The sequence below is a fragment of the Salmo salar genome, unplaced genomic scaffold, assembly GCF_965601325.2.
Source record: "Salmo salar unplaced genomic scaffold, fSalSal1 ptg000332l, whole genome shotgun sequence".
NCBI lineage: Eukaryota > Metazoa > Chordata > Actinopteri > Salmoniformes > Salmonidae > Salmo > Salmo salar.
Genome location: NW_027675351.1, coordinates 791014 through 797332, shown reverse-complemented (window position 1 = coordinate 797332; position 6319 = coordinate 791014). Strand labels below are relative to the sequence as shown.

Sequence of the window (6319 nt, the reverse complement as noted above, 5' to 3'; positions counted from 1 at the left end):
AGTAGTTAAGAGTTAACAGCAGGTGTCTTGATAATACTATAGAATAATGCAGTGAGTCAGTGGTTCCTGAGCCACATGTAAATGCTTGGTAGTAGTTAAAAATAATGTTTTCATATTTCTGTAGGATCAATCCATAAATTAAATAGACCTACATGCAACAGTATGTCTTGTGCTTTTGACAATGATTTATGTATAATAATTATGTGTAACAAGTGATACCATGTATGTCTCCAAAGCATTTTGTCTTCATTTGGGCAGATTAACTCATGCTATTAATTTCTGAAGATTAACTGAGGTTTTCGCCCAGCGGCTAAGGAGTTGGACCTGTCGCCGAAAGGTGGCTGGTTTGAATTTAGAGTTGTTAAACGGGTGTGAAGAGTGTGTTGATATAACGATAATATTGTCAAAATTCTGCTTGAAAAAGTATAAGAATTTGTTAAAAAAATATATGCATTTCATTATATTAGCAATAATTTAAGAGTAGGCAAAGTGGTCGTGTCATGTGAAAATTCTATCAAATGTCTTACATTGCAACGAGTACAGTCGGTGCCGTGGAGCCCCTGCAGTACCTCCACAGACCCCGGATTGAGAACCCCTGATTTAGCAGATGCTCTTATCCAGAGTGATTTACAGTAACTGCATTCATCTTAAGATAGCTATTTATTTTGGAAATAAACTTAATAAATTCTTCATAAAATTGTCATCTTACCTCTTAGCTTTGGTGTCATGTCCCCCAGAGAGACGCATTTTAGAGGCAGGGCCCCCCTCCTCTCTCTCCCCAGAGAGACTCATTTTAGAGCACTGACCCCTGTAAACAGAGATCCAGCATGTTGGTTGTGGTTAACACAGTGACAACTAAACAGAGATCCAGCATTTTGGTTGTGGTTAACACAGTGACAACTAAACAGAGATCCAGCATGTTGGTTGTGGTTAACACAGTGACAACTAAACAGAGATCCAGCATGTTGGTTGTGGTTAACACAGTGACAACTAAACAGAGATCCAGCATGTTGGTTGTGGTTAACACAGTAACAACTAGTTCTTGAATGTCAATTGTTGTCATGTATTCATTATCTCTTAGAGAAATAAAACATTTACTAACAGATACATAGAAACAGTCAGGTGATTTAAAGCATCACATGAACATGTTGTTGTGACATTTAATCTCCATGGTAACTGTCAATAATAATAATAAGTCACTGTTTGTTAAGGTAGTTATAGACAGAACAACAACAATAACAATAACAATAATAATAATAATAATAATAATAATAATAATAATAATAAGTTACTGTTTGTTAAGGTAGTTATAGACAGTACAGCAACAATAATAATAATAATAATAATAATAATAATAATAATAATAATAAGTCACTGTTTGTTAAGGTAGTTATAGACAGAACAGCAACAATAATAATAATAATAATAATAATAATAATAAGTCACTGTTTGTTAAGGTAGTTATAGACAGTACAGCAACAATAATAATAATAATAATAATAATAATAATAATAATAATAATAATAATAATAATAATAATTAGTCACTGTTTGTTAAGGTAGTTATAGACAGAACAACAACAATAATAATAATAATAATAATAATAATAATAATAATAATAATAATAATAATAATAAGTCTCTGTTTGTTAAGGTAGTTATAGACAGAACAACAACAACAACAATAATAATAATAACAATAATAATAATAATAATAATAATAAGTCACTGTTTGTCAAGGTAGTTATAGACAGTACAGCAACAACAATAATAATAATAATAATAATAATAATAATAATAATAATAATTCACTGTTTGTTAAGGTAGTTATAGACAGTACAGCAACAATAATAATAATAATAATAATAATAATAATAATAATAATAAGTCTCTGTTTGTTAAGGTAGTTATAGACAGAACAACAACAACAACAATAATAATAATAATAATGATAATAATAATTACTCTCTGTTTGTTAAGGTAGTTATAGACAGTACAGCAACAATAATAATAATAATAATAATAATAAGTCACTGTTTGTTAAGGTAGTTATAGACAGTACAGCAACACAAGGCCATGTCTCACAATTATTTGTATTCACTAACAGTAGGCTATTTATTGTCTTTCAATCTGTTCTTTTCTAAACGTATCTGAGAATGTAGACAGAAGGGCTAAAACGGACATGATTGATCTGAGGAGGAAATTGTTGATCCATTCAGAAAGTTTTTTTGCATCAAGTGAGAGATGTTATATTATGTAAAGTAAACTAGGTTATAATGTATAATAGCAGTTTGTTAGTGATATGCAGATCAAGGTCTATACCTCGGCTATAGCCTACATATCATAGATGACCAGTCTAAACCTGTTCAGATCAACATAATGTTATAGTCCTACCAGTAGCAGGACAGAGAATGTACTGTATATAACCTACATATCATAGATGACCAGCCTAAACCTGTTCAGATCAACATAATGTTATAGTCCTACCAGTAGCAGGACAGAGAATGTACTGTATATAACCTACATATCATAGATGACCAGCCTAAACCTGTTCAGATCAACATAATGTTATAGTCCTACCAGTAGCAGGACAGAGAATGTACTGTATATAACCTACATATCATAGATGACCAGCCTAAACCTGTTCAGATCAACATAATGTTATAGTCCTACCAGTAGCAGGACAGAGAATGTACTGTATATAACCTACATATCATAGATGACCAGTCTAAACCTGTTCAGATCAGTTCACATAATGTTATAGTCCTACCAGTAGCAGGACAGAGAATGTACTGTATATAACCTACATATCACAGATGACCAGTCTAAACCTGTTCAGATCAACATAATGTTATAGTCCTACCAGTAGCAGGACAGAGAATGTACTGTATATAACCTACATATCACAGATGACCAGTCTAAAGCTGTTCAGATCAACATAATGTTATAGTCCTACCAGTAGAAGAACAGAGAATGTACTGTATATAACCTACATATCATAGATGACCAGTCTAAACCTCTTCAGATCAACATAATGTTATAGCCCTACCAGTAGCAGGACAGAGAATGTACTGTATATAACCTACATATCATAGATGACCAGTCTAAACCTGTTCAGATCAGTTCACAGAGACCATCAGGTTTGTCGGCATGATAAGTGATCATAGCCTTATAATAGTTTGTAGGTAGTCTAGACCAACAGTACGAGAGTCTGCCCGTCTTTCCTACATACCAACACATTTATTCAATGTCACCGAGAAATATGTGCCACAGTTTCAACAGCCATTTTTGTAACTGCGTAGACAACACCCTTACTTTCACGTTCATATGAGGAAATCACAAAACTTCTGACAGTCACTGGTGCAGCCGCCTGTTTTCTTGCAGATGAAGTAGCTTTCACAGGCAACTCATTCAACCAGCCTAAACAACAGGAAATACAAGATGTCAAATGGTCAAAAGTGAATCTCAATAGAGCCATATACATTAGAGAGAGGTATATTGCTGCAGATGTTGGATCTTAATTTGAGCCAGTTTGCTACACCAGGAAAATAATCCTGCAGAAACAGGACATTTGAATTATTGTGTGGATTATAATTAATGAACAGTTTTAAAATGGAAAAGTGGAATTTATCATCTTCAGAAACCTTTTCTAAAGTTTAATTACACTCAAATACACTACAAGTTTAGTTTTTCTGCAACAGGGTGATCAAATTAAGATCCTACATCTGTACAGAGTTTATGTCTTTATCTGAAAAGGGCAGTTTGAGTTATTAGCAATAACATTGCAACTGTCAGCTGATGTAAACCTCTGTGATTGGATGTTATAGACCCCCATGCATATCCCCATGTACAATTATGTGTACAGATGTAGGATCTTAATTTGATCACCCCCCACTGCAGAAGAACTTTCCAGCAATGCAGGAAATGTAAAACTTGTAGTGTATTTGAGGTTTAAAAAGGCTTCTGAAGCTTGTAATTTCCACTTAGAAATTTCAGACTTGAGTTTTCTGTCTCAGTAGTAGTAGACTGTTAGGAGTGTTTTACTGTCATTCACTATACTAACATTACACCAACCTGTCTCAGTAGTAGTAGACTGTTAGGAGTGTTTTACTGTCATTCACTATACTAACATTACACCAACCTGTCTCAGTAGTAGTAGACTGTTAGGAATGTTTTACTGTCATTCACTATACTAACATTACACCAACCTGTCTCAGTAGTAGTAGACTGTTAGGAGTGTTTTACTGTCATTCACTATACTAACATTACACCAACCTGTCTCAGTAGTAGTAGACTGTTAGGAGTGTTTTACTGTCATTCACTATACTAACATTACACCAACCTGTCTCAGTAGTAGTAGACTGTTAGGAGTGTTTTACTGTCATTCACTATACTAACATTACACCAACCTGTCTCAGTAGTAGTAGACTGTTGGGAGTGTTTTACTGTCATTCACTATACTAACATTACATTTAATTTATCTACACACTTTACAATAATCCCTGGCAGGATTCTCACCTTGTAACCTGACTTCATTGCGATTATTTTCTGTTCTGTTCTGTATATTCTGATGGGTGAGGCCTGAGCTGGAATGTGAAGCTAACTGAAGCTGGCTAGCTTTAGAAAACCAGTATATCAAGCCTGTATCATAGTATACCCCTCAGGCTACGTTCAGGTTTCAGCAAGAGGCAGGTATCAACATGCCGAGTCGTAGGCGACAACCTGGGTTGTATTCATTAGTTTACTCCACAGCCAACAGTTTTAAGATGTTAAATAAAACATAAACCGTTTACTCTAAACGCTGTACAATGTGACCTAAACGGTTTCTGTTGCCAAACGTTTTGCTACGGTGGGCACTAATGAATACACACAACCTGTTTTGAGGAAGTGTAAGTTGTTGTTAGTCTCTCGAACAATATTTTTTTGTCTCTCTTTCACAAAACATACCTTCCTGAGTGAAAAGAGTTAACTGTAGATTATAAAGAGAACATGTTTGTTTGTTACTTGTTGTGTTTTAAGCCTGTTTTGAGAAGACAAGTCTATAGACCTATGATACAGTACACTCTTAGAATAAAGGGTTCCAAACGGGTGCTCCTGCCGTCCCCATAGGAGAACGCTTTTGGGTTCCAGGTAGAACCCTTCTGGCTTCCATGTAGAACCCTCTGTGGAAAGGGTTCTCCACGGAACCCAAAAGTGTTCTACCTAGTACCAAAATATGTTCTACAAAGGGTTCTCCTATGGGGACAGCCAAAGAACCCTTTTAGATTGTAGATAGTGTAGGAGCGATCACCCTGGGGCACACAGATGGGCACAGAACGAATTCACCCCACGCATCTAATTTATATCCAAAACATTTTAAGGAGAGTAGGACTATTATAACACTGTCCACCAAAAATATCATCAACTATATGAATACACATAACAATATCAGCAACTATATTAATACACATAACAATATCAACTATATTAATACACACAACAATCGTCGTCTTACCTTTTATCTCTCAATAGAAACAGTCTGAATGATCATTCGGTCGTTGAAAGTTGCTTTCGTTTGCTCTGCTCATTTACATATCAGGTTCTACCTGTTCTCTCTCCGAGTCCCTCTCTCTTTACAGCTCTTACAATGAGCCTTGGCAAACATTCTACAACTGTCTGGAAGTCTATTGGAGGGATGGTGGTGTTCTATTGTGTTGAGACCTGGTGACTGAGACGGCCGTGGCATATTGTGAAACATCAGCAAGTGCAGCAGTCTTCATTACTGAAGCTCCTGCCAATCATGCCCCAACAATCACCAATCACTAAGCTCTTCCCGAGCATGGTCGCAGTCTCTGCTGGTTGCAGTTCTTCTCACCCCAGGGGTAGCAGCTCCTCTCTCTCCCCAGGGGTAGCAGCTCCACTCTCCCCAGGGGTAGCAGCTCCTATCTCCCCAGGGGTAGCAGCTCCTCTCTCCCCAGGGGTAGCAGCTCCTCTCTCCCCAGGGGTAGCAGCTCCTCTCTCCCCTAGGATGTGAAGACATTGGTGGCTTAGCTCATAGCCAGTAGGGGGGTCCGGGACGGAATTTCAACTGCTAAAACCATGAATACAACACCAGTGTATTGCCAAAAATGACTCAACAACTTCAAACATAGACTCTGACCTGTCCAATGAGCCAAACTGATTAAAGTCTCTCTCTCTCTCTCTCTCTCTCTCTCTCTCTCTCTCTCTCTCTCTCTCTCTCTCTCTCTCTCTCTCTCTCTCTCTCTCTCTCTCACACACATATCCTATTCTTCTGTTGCTGTCTCTGTGTCTTGTCTGGTGTCTCTCCATCATATCCTATT

The 6319-nt window shown here is 36.6% G+C and overlaps 1 long non-coding RNA gene across 1 annotated transcript; it reads right to left on the bottom strand.

The window, feature by feature from the left end:
* Positions 1 to 296: 296 nt before the first annotated feature.
* Positions 297 to 5821, bottom strand: LOC123732611 (uncharacterized). Its single transcript, XR_006763305.2, has 3 exons — positions 5494 to 5821; positions 3315 to 3419; positions 297 to 808 (listed from the first exon to the last, which is right to left on the bottom strand). It is a non-coding gene; the product is annotated as an uncharacterized LOC123732611 (long non-coding RNA).
* Between the last annotated feature and the right edge of the window lie 498 nt (positions 5822 to 6319).